This window comes from Pelodiscus sinensis, chromosome 10 (genome assembly GCF_049634645.1).
Source record: "Pelodiscus sinensis isolate JC-2024 chromosome 10, ASM4963464v1, whole genome shotgun sequence".
NCBI lineage: Eukaryota > Metazoa > Chordata > Testudines > Trionychidae > Pelodiscus > Pelodiscus sinensis.
In genome coordinates this window covers 29,547,054-29,562,661 of record NC_134720.1, presented here as the reverse complement: position 1 = coordinate 29,562,661, position 15,608 = coordinate 29,547,054, and the positions used below count along the sequence as shown (strand labels likewise).

Here is a 15,608-nt window from a genome sequence, read left to right as displayed (position 1 = left end):
GCGGCTGCAGCTTTGTGCTCCCTGAAGGTGCGGGGCCTCAGCAGAAAGGACAGGGCTGGAGTAGCCAGTCCAGAGATCTTCCTGGAACGTGGTGAATCAGAACACAGAGAAGTGCTCTGGCAGCAATTTAAAGGGCAGTGGCAGACGCAGCTCAAGGCCCCTTTGCATCACTGGGTCTCAGGGCAACTGTTGCCTTCCTCCCCCATTGGCAGGCTTGAACCTTGCATTTAGTTGGGGTAATTTAGCTGTTTTACTTTCATAGTAACATCTTACAGTATTGTGCTCTCCTTTGGATGTTTCATTCTGTAAATATAAATATCTTCCTGATGAATGCTGACTATACCTTTTTCACATTCCTTTAGCAATATGACCACTGAGGAACTTCACAATTGCTACTTTACTTCTCTGCCTTTCGGGGTGACATCAGGGACAGAACTCAAATCCCCCTGCTTCAAAAGCAGACTTGAATTAAAAAGAGGTCCTACTAATTCTTAAAAAACTACTCTTAGAAACAACTTGCCATTTCTTGACTCCCTTCAGACGAGAGCAGGGGTACACATATTTATGAGACAGCTCATTACCATATTATAATGCTATCTGTAGGTATCTGCATGTATCTGAGTGTCATTTTACAGGCCGGGAGTAGACCAAATTGTGTGGGTCTAACAAGTTGTGTTTAAGTAATAACTAAATATGCCATGCATCTTACGCTCAAACACAACATGTCAAACTTTGCCTCAGGATTTCTTATCCTTCTTAATTTTATTAGGGAAAGCTGTTACTAACTGCATTTGCATGATATTAAAATTCTTATCTGCGGATGTCTGAAATTTCTGGCCACAGAAGTGGAGGCTGTTGCTGAAATATCTTGTACTCCAGGGAATCTCTTCATGCCCTGTAGCAATAATGTCAGTTTTCGTCACTAAAAGAGAGATACAGTAGTATGAGTGTGTGGAGAATAACAAATTAGAGACACAGATGGGCTCAAGCTAGTTAGAAACGGATGTTTTAGTAGTTTCCCATTATGTCTCTAATATGAAAAATAGGTTAAATAGTTTTAATGTTTGTAATAACTCTCTTCATTACTAGATTATGTTAATTTTCTCCCCTGGCCTAAACAAATATGAGCCAATAGACATAAACTACCTCTGGGTATCAAGACATGGACATTTTGTATAAACTAATAATTGTTTTGTTTGCTGGCCCGGGACATTGGCAAATTTTGGCTCTGCCATTCTTTAGGAAGATAAAACAGGGCTCAAAATTTTCAGTCAGAAGCTACTTGCTATATTTGAAAATCTTCATTAACCATGGCTGGGGATGGGAGAGTCAGGGATCTACTGTGTGTGTGTGTGTGTGGGGGGGGTCTTACAAAGCTGCATGGGCTCTCTGAAGGCTATGTACATAGCATGGATGGTGGAGGATTTGGGAGTTCTCCGAGACTGTTGATGCATGGGGAGCTAGGGGACTTCCAAGGCTGTTTGGTGCAGGAGAAGAGAATGACTCCATGACAGCTGACAGGGTTGGGAACAGATCTCCACAGGCAGAGGTGGAGTTTCTGTTCATAGGGATCTGGTAGGTGACAGACACAGAGGTTGAGTCCTCTGTCAAGAGAAGGAACTGCTGCCAGGAGGGGAATGGTGGGTAGGTAGCTGTTAGGGTCTACCTCTTGCTTATCCCTAATGGTGCTTTTGGACAGGCAAAGGATTTAGGACAGAAGTGATTACTCATAATTCCTGAAGCAGAGATGCCCATAAATGACTTTTCACATGCTAGTGTCAGGCTGACCCAGCCATATTATAAATGTGATTTCAAACAAACAACAATCAATCGGACAAACAAACAGACAGACAGATAAACAACCCATCCTTGCAGGTGGCCAGTTAGTTCATGTTAATAGATGTGATCAGACCAGCAGATGAAGACTGGCCATTTTACGTGCAGGTTCAAAGAATTCAACCTTAGCACTTGGAAATGACTTTGATTGCTACTCCATTGTTTAAGTGCCTCCTGGAGCAGATCAGGTATTGAGCTTGCTCCTTAACTCCCCCAGCCAGCAGGAGCTGAGAACAATGAGGAGAGGGGACAGAAGGGAGAATGAGAGCTGTATTCTTCTCTTCCAGATCAAGGCCATGTTCAGGAAAGCATTAAAGCACTTCCTTAAGTGCTATCTTGACAGAGTGGCCCTTGTGTTCAGAGCAGCATGGCCAAACAGCCAGAATTGGTAAAAACCACTCTTAGGTCCAGGAAGTGTGTAATGACCAGAGTCAGTAAAATGGCTTTCAGGTACAGGGACAGTGTGACCCAATGGCCTGAATCAATATAACAGCTCTCAGATACAGGGCAGTGTGACTCAATGGCTAGAGTCAATGCACCAGTTCCTAAATGCAGGGCAGGGCAGTCCAATGTCTAGTACCTGGGGTGGTGGTGGGGAGAGCCCAGGTAGGGGACCCAGGCCCACCCAACTCCACCAGGCCCCAACGCAGGTCCCTAACAGTGATGGAACATTCTGCTACTGGGTAAGCAGGGAATCCAACTGAAACTATAGAAGGGATGTGGACGCATTGGAGAGGGTCCAGTGGAGGGCAACCAAAATGATTAGGGGGCTGGAGCACATGACCTATGAGGAAAGACTGAGGGATTTGGGTTTGTTTAGTCTGCAGAAGAGAAGAGTGAGGGGGGATTTGATAGCAGCCTTCAACTTCCTGAAGGGATGTTCCAAAGATGATGGAGAGATGCTGTTCTCAGTAGTGATGGATGGCAGAACAAGGAGCAATAAGTTGGATATTAGGAAAAACTATTTCACTAGGAGGGTGGTGAAGCACTGGAATGGGTTACCTAGGGAGGTGGTGGAATCTCCATCCCTAGAGGTTTTTAATTTTGAGCTTGACAAAGCCCTGGCTGGGTTGATTCAGTTGGGATTGGTCCTGCCTTGGGCAGGGGGCTGGACTCGATGACCTCCTGAGGTCTCTTCCAGCTCTATGATTCTATGATCCTGCTCAGGTACTACTCATGCACCCTCCCTGGGTCACTTCCTACCATGCTTCTAGGAGCTGCAGACTATGACAATTGAGGTCTCTGGGCTTCTCAGCATTGTGGTTCCGTTGGCTGCAGACCTCCAGTTCAGCTCTCAAGGTCTTCCACAGTGAAAGGCTGTGATGGCTTTTCAGCAGGAGCCTCCGTCAAAGGTCCTTCCCCTCCAGCAGTCCACCTAGAATGAGCTAGGTTTATGTACTAAGGCAGCAGTTGGAGCATGCCCAACATGGTCTAAAGGGCAGGACTCTTGCCACCCGTATTGTGGGGATAACTCTGACTTGTACAGTGTGGGGTATGTACATCCTATCACAGGGCATTGGACTGCAGTGCCCCTTGAGGCAGGGGCAGTATCCTGAGGCCTGTCTCTTAAAGCATGCAGCACACAGTTGGTGCTAACTTTGAGCTATATTACTTTGAGAATAATAACTTTGAAGCATAATACCAACTAACTGACGCAGTGAATGAGCCTTCTGCCCAGCACAGGATGTACACCAGCGTACCCGTCCAGCTGTACGTCGCAGTGCTGCTCGTGTTGGTCTACATGATGCATGACTCCAGCCTTTGCTGCTATATCTCACTTTTGGGAGCACTCAATTCAACCATCCTCCTCCCAAAGTTTACTACAAATTTCCAACTTAAATATTAGAGCCGGGGTGTCCAACCAGCAATTCAGGATCTACTGGTAGATCTTGGAGCCTCTGACAGGTGATCCTGACTGACTTGGCCAGGAGGCTATCAAGTTCTGGCACCTCAGTGGCCCCTTCCCCTACTGTTGGTGCTGCTCCTGCCCTCTATCTTGAAGCTTCCCCTGGGAACCTCCATCTTGTTCTACAGGGTGGGGTGGCAGGGTGAGAGAGGCAGAAGAGGGGGGCACTGATGTCACAGTGTCCCCCTCCCACTGCTGCTGTACCCCATCACCACAATGTGAGCAGGGGCAGAGCCTAGTAGAAGGGGCAGGAAAGGAGGGGAGGCAGGAAAATGATTTTGTGTTTGAAAAGGTTGAAGATCACTGTGTCAGAGAGAGAAAGTGGTTGAGGGAATATCTTTTACTGAGCCAATTTTAGTTGGTCAGAGAGAACTTGGTCCTATTAAAGATATTACTTCACCCACCTTCTCTCTCTCAAGTAGCCTGGGACTGACACAGCTACAGCTTGACTGCATAAATTAAATATAACTACCGTGAAATTTATACAGTGCAACCTCCCTCAAACATTGGGCGTGCAACCTCCCTCAAACATTGGGCAAAGATCTCCAAATGTAACAAATACAGTTCTGCTCCATCTTTATTAGACAAACACCTATCATTGGTAAGCAACTAGTCTTGTAAAATTTCTTGAGATTCTGTTTAAGATAAAACATACTCTATATTTTGTTCTATTTCTTCTAACTTTTGTGCAACTTCTTGTAAAATTTTTGCTCCAGTGGTCGTGGATTTTTGTACTTAATGATTAATAACAGCACAATACTTCAGGCTATATCTATGGAAATGCTGGTTATTTTTAATTTTCTATCAGTAAAATCTTACGTAATTATTAGAGCACAAGAACTTTATTAAAACATTATTAAATTATTTTCTAAATAGCACATATTTCTAAGGCATCATTTTGCTAATGGGCTCTGTTGAAGCCTTATTCAAGACCTAAACTTGAGGCTACAGTACCATAGGTGCATCATACAGAATTCACATTCTTAACAATTAATTGCAAATTATAGACACTTGAAAGGGAATGAAGATAAAGATTTAATGTAGGGGTGTAAAATCCCATTTAATCAGTTAACCAGTTCAACATTATGTGTAGGCTGGAGTGTCCCTGCTGGGCTGGTGCCAGGCTTGACACAGACGGGGGCTGCTCTGGCTGAGCTGGACCACTTCCCCATTCATGACGGGGCCTCTTGGGCTGGAGCAGCTCTGCATTCCAGTTAACTGTAACCCATAAACATTCACAACCTTAATCTAATGTAATAATTTGTGCTTGAATGTTCAATCTATCTATATATTTTAGAAATGTGAGTCTGTCTGTCCGTCTTGTCCATTCATGAATCTGTTTGTTCAAGAACGCCTACTAAACAATAAGAGCTAGGGTCACCAGATTTGGTATGCAGCTTTCTCTTGTACTAACTTAAAGCAAGGTCAGGATTTGGTTATGACAGGACAATGGGGTGTGTCTGGAATTCGACTGTTTCTCATACATTGGAAGAGGAGGGTCAGTTATATTATTATTGGCAGGAGGAACAGTTATACTATTAATGACCATGGAGGCGGGCAGCAAGTGCTAAGAACATAAGAACGGCCATACTGGGTCAGACCAATGGTCCATCCAGCCCAGTATCCTGTCTGCCAACAGTGGCCAGTAGTAGATGCCCTAAAGGGAGGTAATCACAAACGGTAATCCTCACGTGATCCCTCCCCTGTCACCCACTCCAGAGAAACAAATGCTAGGGAAACACTTCCTAGCCATCCTGGCTAATAGCCATTGATAGACCTAACCTCCATGAATCTATCTTGCTCTTTTTTGAACCCTGTTAAAGTTCTAGCCTTCACTACATCCTCTGGCAAGGAGTTCCAGTGGTTGACTGTGCGCTGAATGAAGAAAAACTTCCTTTTGATTATTTCAAACCTACTGCCTATTAATTTCATTTGGTGACCCCTAGCTCTTATGGGAATAAGTAAATAACTTTTCCTTATTCACTTTTTCCACACCAGTCACGATTTTATAGACCTCTATCATATCCACCCTGAGTCTCCTCTTTTCTAAGCTTAAAAAGTCCAAGTCTTTTTAATCTCTCCTCATAAGACCCCTTCTAAGCCCCTAATCATTTTTGTTGCCCTTTTCTGAACCTTTTCCAATGCCAATATATCTTTTTTGAGATGAGGCAACCACATCTGTGCGCAGTATTCAAGTATTTAAGCTCCAGCTTAATTGCTTTTTATGAGGAAAAAAGCAATTAAATATGCAAGGTTAAATTAATAAATATCAACATTTTATATCACATTTGTTAATTAGCTGCTTCCCTATCTGCCCTCTAATACATGTGCATCTTTCAGACACCTGTGAATAGCACTAGCTAGATCTCTAGATGAAGGCAGAATATTTCACTGCCTCTGCTTGCATAAAAGGGTTCAAAAAATGCACCTGACCATTCAGTCTTTTTGTGTATATATCTCTATTCCCTGTTGCATGTATTTGCCACCTTTCCAAAGAACAGCCTCTTCACTTGTCACATATAGAGTTGAAAATCAATATGAATCTTTAATCTGATAAAGATGGCAGGTTTCTGATGCAGATAATATGAAATTTTATTCATTGCAAGTTGATTTTGCATGAGGAGATTGCATTACAGTTTAGGTCAAAATTAGATTAAATTTAGATGAAGTGCTAACATATTGTGTTTCTTACGTTATTTTATCTATTTATTGGAGGAAAGAAAAGTTCTATATGGGCTCGCCATGCTCGTTAGCAAAATTAGCCTTTTAACAGTTTCCAGTGATTTTGACAGAGAAAGAGAAGAACTGGTGAAGCAGAAAATTAAAATTATTGTGATATTGTCATTTCAAGATCTAATTTTTAAGACACAATCTCATTTATTGGTAAATGAAGAATACTCTTTGCTGTAGAGTGTAGAACATGCAACATCTTTTTTTCTTTTTTGTTGTGCATACTCTGGTTAAGATGTCTTTTTGGTGCTTAAAAAGCTTTCCTGTCAAGAAGCAATACTTTTTGGTAATGAAACCAATATTCTTGTACTAAACACACAATCGAATGTGGCATTTTCATAATGTTCTGGCACTTAAGGGCAAATTGAAATCTCACAGGGCTTAGAGCAGGGAAGGAAACTTCGCCGCAGACTGTGGACTGGTATTGGGTTTTTCAGCAGCTGCTAGTTACTATAGTAGTCTGTGCTATTGTTGTGCTCATCTTTCATGTTCAGCGGGTAGATCCCATTGTGCCTCCTGAGTCAACCCCTATGTGTGCTGAGATGGAAGGAGCCATAACACAGCAGGCTTCTGTGGTGCAGAAACCTTTTTGGCCAGCGGTTTCCAACTGCCGGTCTGCAGACTGGTGATGGGCTGCGAACCCCTGTCTTCCAGGCCTTGGCACACTGCTAGGCCACGCCCCCAGCTGCTAATGAGCCCCATCCGCTGGGGTTCCCCACTCAGCAGCAGGGTGAGTGGCCCGGTGGGCAACTGAGTGTGCTGCGGCTAGAGCTAGGGCCACAGTGAGGCTGACCCTATTGGGGCAGCCTTACCATGGACCCACTTCCAGATCCGCTGGCCACTACGTAGCCCAGCTGGTGGGGCCGCGCGATGGGCAGCTACAGCGCTCGGCCGGGGCCAAGTGTCGCATGGAATCCAGCTGCTGTGGCAGCAAGGCCCCTGTGGCACTTCCCCCGCTGAGCACCACGGCAGCCAATCTCCACCCAGTGCTTGGCCCCGGCTGAGTGCCACGGAAGCTGAGCTCCACATGGTGCTTGGCCCTGGCAAAGTGGTGAACCTGCATTCAGCACTTGGGCCAAGCGCCACATGGAGCTGGGCTGCCGTGGCAAAAAGCAGGGCTAGGTGAGGCGGTCGGCAGGGCTAGGTGAGGGAGGTGGGGCAAACACAGGGGCGCTGGGGGCTCTGGGGTTGGCGGGCTCTAAGGGGGGGGCAGAAACTGAGGGGCACTGTGACATCCACAGTGTAGAGCTGGTACTGGGGTCTCTGGGGGTGGGGTAGTAGTGAGGAGGCATTGTGGGCAGGGCTGGCACTGGGGACAGGGCTAATAGTGGGGACTGGCATGGGGGGACCTGGGGGGACTGGGTGCAGTGGGGCTCTGGAAACAGGAGGCTGGCACAGAGGTGTTTGGGGCAGGGGACTCTGGAGTCAGTGGCTGGTGCTGGGGACGGTAGTGGAAGGGTGAGGGGCTCTAGGGATTAGGGCTGGCACTGGGGGTTCTGGGAGATGGGGCTTTTTATACCGTGGCCCGGCAAAACCATTCACAATCTTTTGGCAGATCAGTAATATTTTACTTGCATATTTGGCTATTCATTTGCATAATGAATATACAAATATGTAAATAAAATGTTACCGGTCTACCAAAAGTTTGTGAATAGGTTTGCTAGTCCCTGGTATAAAAAACATTAGGAACCACTGCTCTAGAGGCTTCCTGCAGCTCTTCCCCTACCTCTGCAGAACTGCACCAGTTGCAATATTTTCAGGGTCTTCGGTGGCCGTGGAACAGGAAGTAGGTATAGGATTAGGCTTCTGAAATATTTGATTAGTTTTAAGGACAGCTTACAGCCAAGGGTATCGGTGTCTATGCTGCCTCTAATGCAGTGGTCCCCAATGTGGTGCCCGCGGGTGCCATGGCGCCCTCCAGGGCATTTGTGCATATCCGCCGACAACCTGGGCCGGCCCCGCCCCCGGCGCGCGGCGCACGGGAGGTGCCGGTCCCAGGCGTGCGACATGCACCGGCGCTGGGTGCGCGGCGCTCGGGCAGCCCCAGCCCCGGGGCACATGCGGGCACTCGGGCGCGCAGCGCTCGAGCAGCGCCGGTGCCGGCCCCAGGCGCGCGGCTTGGGCGGCGGCGCCAGCCCAAGGCCCACGGCACAAGGCGCTCGGACAGCCCCAGCCCCGGTCCTGGGGCATGTGCCGGCGCCGGGTGCAAGGGCATCCCCATCCCCTGGCGTGCTCCCGGACGCGTGGCCCCGCCCCCTGGTGCCCGGCGTGTGAGTGGCCCCACCCCCAGGCGCCCGGCGCGTGAGTGGTCCCACCCCTGGGTGCCAGGGAGCCTCTAAAGGTTGGGGACCACTGCTCTAATGCCTCCTTTGCAGCTACCAGTCCTAGGCTGCTGTCGGGGCAGAGGCGCCTTAACTTAATATAAATAGTGCTGACAGCCTGTTTAAAATAAGTCAGGCCTAATCTACACTGAGAGTTTAGGTTGAACTTAACTGCATTAGGTTGATTTTCTAAACAATGAGTCCACACCATCAAGCCCGTTCTGTTGATTTTAAGGGCTGTTAAAGTTGATTTTGGTACTCCTGTTTTGCATGATGATTAAGGGTAAATTTGACTTTAGGATTGTGCAGACACGGTCCTGTGAAAGTCGACATTCCAGGCCTTCGGGAGGTGTCCTGCAGTGGCCAGCTGTGATCGATCTGGCCAGGACGCCTAACCATGAGTTCCCAGGGTTGCAAATGAACACCAGTATGGAGTGTGCAGGGAATCCTGAACCTCACCAGGTGTGTGGGGAGGACTATGACTCAGCAAAAGAAGCACTGATATCTATGCCAAGAGCACCAAGGAGAAAGGCTATGCCATGGATGGAGAAAGGATATGCCATGGATGCCCAGCAGTGCTTCATGCAAATAAAGGAACTGAAGCAGGTGTACTAGAAGACAAAGGAGGCGAACGGAAGGTCTGGGCCATCACCACAGACATGCCGCTTCTATGAGTGGCTGCATGGGATCCTAGGAGGGAACCTGATCAGTTTTCCAAACCAGTCCATGCATTCCTCCCAAGACGCTCCTCAAGAAGCCTCGAGAAGCAGTGTGGAGGACAGTGTGAATGAGGAAGAAGGGGAGGAGGAGAATGGTGAGCAGGCAGGTGAAGCAACAGATCTCACCAACAGCCAGGACCTTTTTATAACTTTGGAGCCAATCTCCTCCTTCCAGGATATCTTGCTGCAGAGCCCTGATGTTGGGGAGGGCACTTCTGGAGAGTTCACACTTTTTTATCATGCTGCATGTGGGTTAAGACAGTTGGGTGTGAACTGTGGTGACTACACTTCCTACACAGCAAGGGCTTCCCGGAACAGCTTGTTAGCATGTCTGGAGATGGAGTGGGAATCCTCCCTGCACATTTCCATGAAGCTCGCATAGTGGAACTCTTTCATCCTTCTCACAAGCATCTGGGAAGGCCTCTCTTCTTCCATCCTCCATTCCCACACCAAGCCAGCAGTAAGAGGTCTGGCACTGTTGCAGCACAAAGCATTGCAACATAAGGTCCAGATTTTTGGCCACATTCAGTCAGCATCCACTCCCTGGCGCTGTGTGATTCGGAGAAGACTGATATCTTGCATGGCAACCTGGATGAAACAGGGGAAGCTATTAACTGGTGTCTCAGCAGTAAACTTCCATTTGCTCATCCTCAGTGAAGTATGGCTTGAGGACCTGCCATGCCCCTCCCACCCAGAGGCTCATTGGTGTCAGTGTGAGCCCCTGCCTTTCTGTCATGCCGAGACCCTCTCTCTTCTCCATCCTGCATGTTCCTGTGGAAAAGGAAAGTTGCACTTCCCCAGCAAATAGGAGGAGCTGAATAATCGGTCACCATGTGATCTACCTTGCAGCCATTCCAGGAACATCTCCCTCCCTAGACTTGAGGCCCAGCCTGTCTCTTACCACGCTTGCCACCAAATCGAGTCCGGCTGCTCCCCTACAATCTCTGTGGCGTACCTGCTGCATAGTGGGTGCTTGAAAGCATAACTGTGACCTATTGTCTTTTCACAGACCTACCTTCTTTTATTCTGAGAGTTGAAGTTTTACACTCCGCAGTTTATCTCCTGTGAAGTCTGCCCTTCACATTTCATTACAGCAGGTGCAGCAGTGAGTATGCTGCATGCTCCCTCGGCACCCCCAGCTGTCCAGTTAGCCATATTGGAAGGTGAAAATGTACTAGGGATGGCATGTGCAAGGAGCAAATGCAGTCCACCATCTTGGACTGCGAACGATTAAGTGAGTGGAAGAAAATGCTGCTGCTGGAGCTGTGAGCAGAACGTGAGGACAGGAGAGCGTGCAGGGAACTTGACATGAAGAACTAGGAGAGGGAGTCTTGACAGTCCTGGCAGATGTGATGACGCCCATGGCAGACTTCCCGGACAGCCACATGCACAGGTACCTCCTTCAGCCCTTGCAGACCCACCTTCTCCCCTCACAAAGTTTCATAGGCTCCTCTTCCAGGGGCCCTAGAATGTGGGAGGAGAGAAGGGTGGGGAGCCACGGGCAGCCTTGCACTCGACTCCCAGGGATGCATCTCCATCCCAAACTCCCACCCTGAACTCCTTTTCTGTCCCTACTTCCCTCTGTTTCCTAAATAAAAATGTATGATTTCTCAACAACAGTCTCTTTATGCTTGTGTCGGGGGGTGGGAGGAGATGGATTACAGGGTTTACAGGCAAGCACACCTAATGCAGGGGGCACCTCGTTAAGAGCAACATGCCTGACTGTCATATCACTGTCTGGCCATTCACAAAACTGTTTTCCAAAGCCTCTTTGATTTTCAGTGCCTCTCGCTGTGCTCTCCTTATTGCCCTAGTGTCGGGCTGCCCATAATTACTGGCTAGGCGGTGTGTCACCCCTATACAGAAAACTGTCCTCTTTACTTTCACAGATATTATGGAACATACAACAGCCTGCCATAACAATGTGAGTGTTGCTTTCACTGAGGTCTAGCCTAGTCAATAGACTTTGAAACCTTCCCTTTAAATGCTCCAAAGCACATTCAGCCTCCTTTCTGCACTTGCTCAGACTATAGTTTAACTGCTCCTTACTGCTGTCCAGGCTTCCAGCATACAGCTTCATGAGCCACTGGAGCAAGCAAGGGGTAGCCTGGGTCTCCAGGGATCATTATTGTCATTTCAATGCCTCCTATTTTAATTTTCTGCTCTAGGAAGAAAGTTGCAGTTTGCTGCTTTCTGAAGAGACAGGCGTTTCTAGGGATATGCGTGTCAGGAACATTTTGCAACCAACACACATTGATGTTGGTGAAATGGCCCTTGTGATCCACCAGTACTTGCAGTACCATTGAGAAGGACCCTTGTGGTTGATGTACTCTTTGGCAAGGGGGGTGGGTGCCAGGATAGGGATGTGTGTACCCTCTGTCGCCCCACCACAGTAAGGGAACCCCATCACAACAAAGCTCTCCATTATGTCCTGCAGGTTTCCCAGAGTCACTCTCCTTCATAGCAGAAGGGAATTGATTGCCTTGGATATCTGGATCACAACAGCCCCCACTGTAAATTTCCCCACTCTGAATTGATTCCCAAGGGAGAGGTAGCTGTCTGGCATTGCAAGCTTCCACAGGGCTATTGCCACTCACTTCTCAACGGTCAGAGCAGGTCTTATTCTGGTATTCCTACGTTTCAGGGCAGAAGAAAAATTCACAAACTTTCATCAAAGGAACCTTATGCATGCAAAAGTTTTTCAGCTACTGCTGATAGTTTTACACTTGTGGGACAATGTGGTCCCACCAGTCTCTGCTTGTCTGATGGCACTAGAACCTTTGACTTTAGAAAATCAGGTGCTAGAAAATTGTCCTTAATAAATTCAACCTTATCTCTTAGTGTAGACAAGGTTTCAGTCTCTTGGGGCTGCCCAGTAGTCTGCAGTACTGCCTGAAATCTTTGTCCCCTTCCCACCCTCCTCCTGGCATACCCTTTACAGCAGGACTTACATAGCCCTTACTAAGCAGCCTTAAGGATGGCTTCTGCGGTGCCTGTGCCCAATCTCAACAGGAACCAAGATATTTAGAGTCCCTTTTAATTCTTGTAGGCTACTCCATCCCTTTTACTCAACATTTGGGTCGGGACTGGAGTAGGGGTGAGTGTCTCACCCAGAGATATTAAGGCCACAAAGGATCATTATACTCATCTGGTCTGATTTCCTGTACACTGCAAGTCACAACATTTCTCCCAATATTTCTTAATATTTCTGAGCCCGATAACTTATTTTTTTTAAATGATATACTCTAGTTCAACCACATCTAGTCCTGAAGACCTTAAATGATAGACAATCCATCTTATCCCTGGGTAACCTCTTCTGGTAGCCAATTATTCCTGTTTCACTTATTAATGGTTTGAATTTTTCTAGCCTCATTAAGCCAGTCACTGGATCCTGCTGTGCATTTGTTTGGTAGGAAACTGAGCCCTCTAGTGTCAGGTATCTTTTTCACTAGGGAGGTTTATGTCATGTTGTTTTGCATATGATAGGTTTCAGGGTTGCTCTATCACATGTGGAGTAGACACTGAGCTTCCTTCTCAGAGAGTAATATACCAGATGCATTCACCATAAGGCCTGGACGATGCTATCATGGACCATTAATTTGTTACGCAGTCTCCGCCACATGAATAATGTGTCTGAAGCCAACATACTTAGATCTACTTACTGTGATGCCTTCACTGTGGTGAGTCAGTGGCAGACGCTCTCCTGTCAATTGCGCCTATGCGTCTCGTTCTGGTGGAGTACTGGAGTCGATGGGAGAGCACTTGGTGGTCAATATAACGGTTCTATACTAAATGTGATAAATCAACCCCTGCTGGATCAATCACTGTCCTTGGATACAGTGGCTAGTGTAGAAATGCTTTAAGAACCTTGAATGCTCTGTCAGGTATGGCTGAGCTTAGTCTGTAGAGGAATATTTTAGCCTGCCTAGTTACTTAATCATGGATTTAAAAGTAGCCATTCTTCTACAAAGCAATTTCACTAACCAGTTACAAAGAGAGTCTGCAGAACTGGAATTCATGTACAGATTTGACACTGTTAACCTGGGCATGAACAAAGACATTAACTGGTTGGCACATTACAAAGCTAGTTTCTCCTGCCTTTAACATCTGCATTTCCACATTAAAAGCTATTTATGGGACACATCCAGCCCATGAACATGGATTCTACAATTGACAGGTACTTCTGCTGCTGTTTTATATCTATATCTATATCTATATCTATATCTATATCTATATCTATATCTATATCTATCGTGGTTTCTGTTATTTCCACTCCAATTCATGTGACAAATTGGTTTTTACCCACAAAACTCATGGTTCTATATATTTAGGTTAGTTTCTAAGGTGCCATAGGATCATTTGTTTTTAAAGTTACAAACTAACACAGCTATGCCCCTGAGATTTTATTAAGTCAGTTATACACAATGCCATCTAGTGGATCAAGAATATAATGCAAATTTTATTCCAGTATACTGGTCTTCAGTTTCTTCTTGTTCTTAAATCCTTTCAGATAGTTACATTTTATTTATAAATTATAGTTGTATTTTAAAACCATAATTTTCAGCCAATATAATCCAGTTTTTATGTGCTTACTTTGTAAACAGTGCAAGGGATAGCACTTTGCTCCTAGCTATTTTGTATCTCAATTTACTTACAGACTGTACCTCAAAATGCTTTAGTGTTAAAATAATAGAATGTTAGAGTTGAATAGCAAAGAGGGAGAGAGGATTAAAGAAGAATATTTAATTTTCAAGACAAGCATTTGAATAAATGTTGCATCTTGTGTAACTGAGTTTACAGTACTCCAGGGGGAGGGAACCTAAGGCCCAGGGGCTGGATCTAGCCCCTAGCTTGCCTGGATCTGGTCCCTGAGGCTCTGGTTCCACCTCCAGCTATGGAGAGCTCCTGCACTCCAGCCCCACAGCTCCCCCTGTGGGCTGGAGCAAGAGCACTGGCTCCCTGCTGTGGAGAGAGGAGCTCCTAGCCTCCTGAGCTGAGGTCAGGTAAGCCAGAGCTGGATCTGATCCACGATCTCTGCCTGGAGGGGGAGGAAGTGATTCTGCATTGCAGCTCTCCCTTCCCCCAGCTGGTGCAATAAAGCGCTTACTTGGAGGCTTTTCCCCCACAAAATCTACTAGCCCTGGCTTACCTAAGCTCTGGTATATGAGGGAGTGTCTTTCTGCTTCTCAAGGGCCATATCAATGAGGTGTGGGGTGTTTTTTTTGGGGGGGGTTGGCTTCTCACTTTTGTGTGGCTGTTTTTTCTGTGTGTCAGCAGTCCTTGACCCAAAAAAGTCCTTGATCTGGTACTGTACTGCGTTCGGTAATCTGTACTGCTATCTACCATGGACATTGTTTATTAAATGCAGAAAACAGAAACCAAAATTATACTGACAACTTCTCTTCCTGAACACACATTTGTCATCACCATTTTATACTGAAATTGTGATATTTTGATGCAAAATTGAATGTTCAAGGTAAAAAACTGTTAGAGGATCCCATGTACACTGCTGTTTCTACTACTAAGTTGCTGGTACTTTACACTGTTATTTATAGCAGTTTGATCAGGAACAGTATGAAGTTGACTCAGCTAGTATTTAAGTAAGACCTGGATAGTGTGCCAGGTGGTGCAAAATGAGTTTGTTGCCTTTGACTTTTCCGTTTCCAGATAGCCTAACTGTAATCTAGAGGCTTTCTTCATGTGTATGTCAGCTTCAGATCCTTCTCTGAATGACAGTGCTAGGGATTTGACATAAATCTGATATGTCACTGCTAAGTTGTTGTGTTGATATTTCAAGTTAAATACAGCTACAAGCATTTCTCATATAGGTTAGCATATATAGTTTGAATTACGTTGATATCTTCATTGTGACATTCTTGCTGATTCATGCACCATGCTCTAAAGTTTAAAATGGCATCTCTTTTAAGCCTGTGTGCCTTTAAAAAAGAAAAGTAATATTATAAAGCTCAAGCATCAAGAGATGGATCAATAAATCACCAGGCAGATGTTCTTTTAGAGCAGGGGTTCCCAACCTTTTTCGGTCTCCGTACCTCGTATTCAATATGGAAGGAAATAAATTCTAGACTTTAGAATCCA

At 46.1% G+C, this 15,608-nt stretch overlaps 1 protein-coding gene across 5 annotated transcripts in view; it reads left to right on the top strand.

Annotated features, from left to right (window-relative positions):
* PLCH1 (phospholipase C eta 1) overlaps positions 1-15,608 on the top strand; it is a 186,968-nt gene that overhangs the window by 42,210 nt on the left and 129,150 nt on the right. Inside the window, exon 1 of one of the 5 annotated variants that reach the window (XM_075937750.1) lies at positions 4,263-4,343. The exons of 3 other annotated variants lie outside the window; for them this stretch is intronic. The gene's annotated coding sequence lies outside the window, so the exon portion shown is untranslated. Of the gene's footprint in view, positions 1-4,262; positions 4,344-14,404; positions 14,516-15,608 lie in introns of those variants that run through there. One more of the 5 variants, XM_075937749.1, reaches the window with a different exon arrangement.